Genomic DNA, 388 nt, shown 5'->3' with positions numbered 1-388 from the left:
GGTTTGGGGTTTCAGACTCTTTTCTGTTCACAGTGGAAGGAGTGAGCTAAGTCTGGGGACAGGGTCTTCACAATGTAATGATTGTTGACCCCAGGGTCTGGTATGCAGGAGGCTCACCTGTGTCAGTGTAGGCGGGCCTCACCCGAGCCCTACCCTGCACGCTCCTCCACAGGTGAGGAGATGGCCGGCCCGTGAGTAGGACCAGAGCAGAGAGTGGCTCTTTCCCCTGAAAGGAAGAAGCCTTTAAGGGAAAGGCTGCAGGAGGTATGGAGCCTCTCACCCTGAAAAGATTCTAGCCTCCCCTGGCCCCGCTGAGTTCCCAAGGGAAGTAGGTGCAGCAACAGAAAGCCCTGACTGTGGGTCACCAAGACACAGTAGGGGCGGGAGG

Source organism: Mesocricetus auratus, unplaced genomic scaffold, assembly GCF_017639785.1.
Source record: "Mesocricetus auratus isolate SY011 unplaced genomic scaffold, BCM_Maur_2.0 Super-Scaffold_100004, whole genome shotgun sequence".
NCBI lineage: Eukaryota > Metazoa > Chordata > Mammalia > Rodentia > Cricetidae > Mesocricetus > Mesocricetus auratus.
This window is presented reverse-complemented; position numbering follows the sequence as displayed.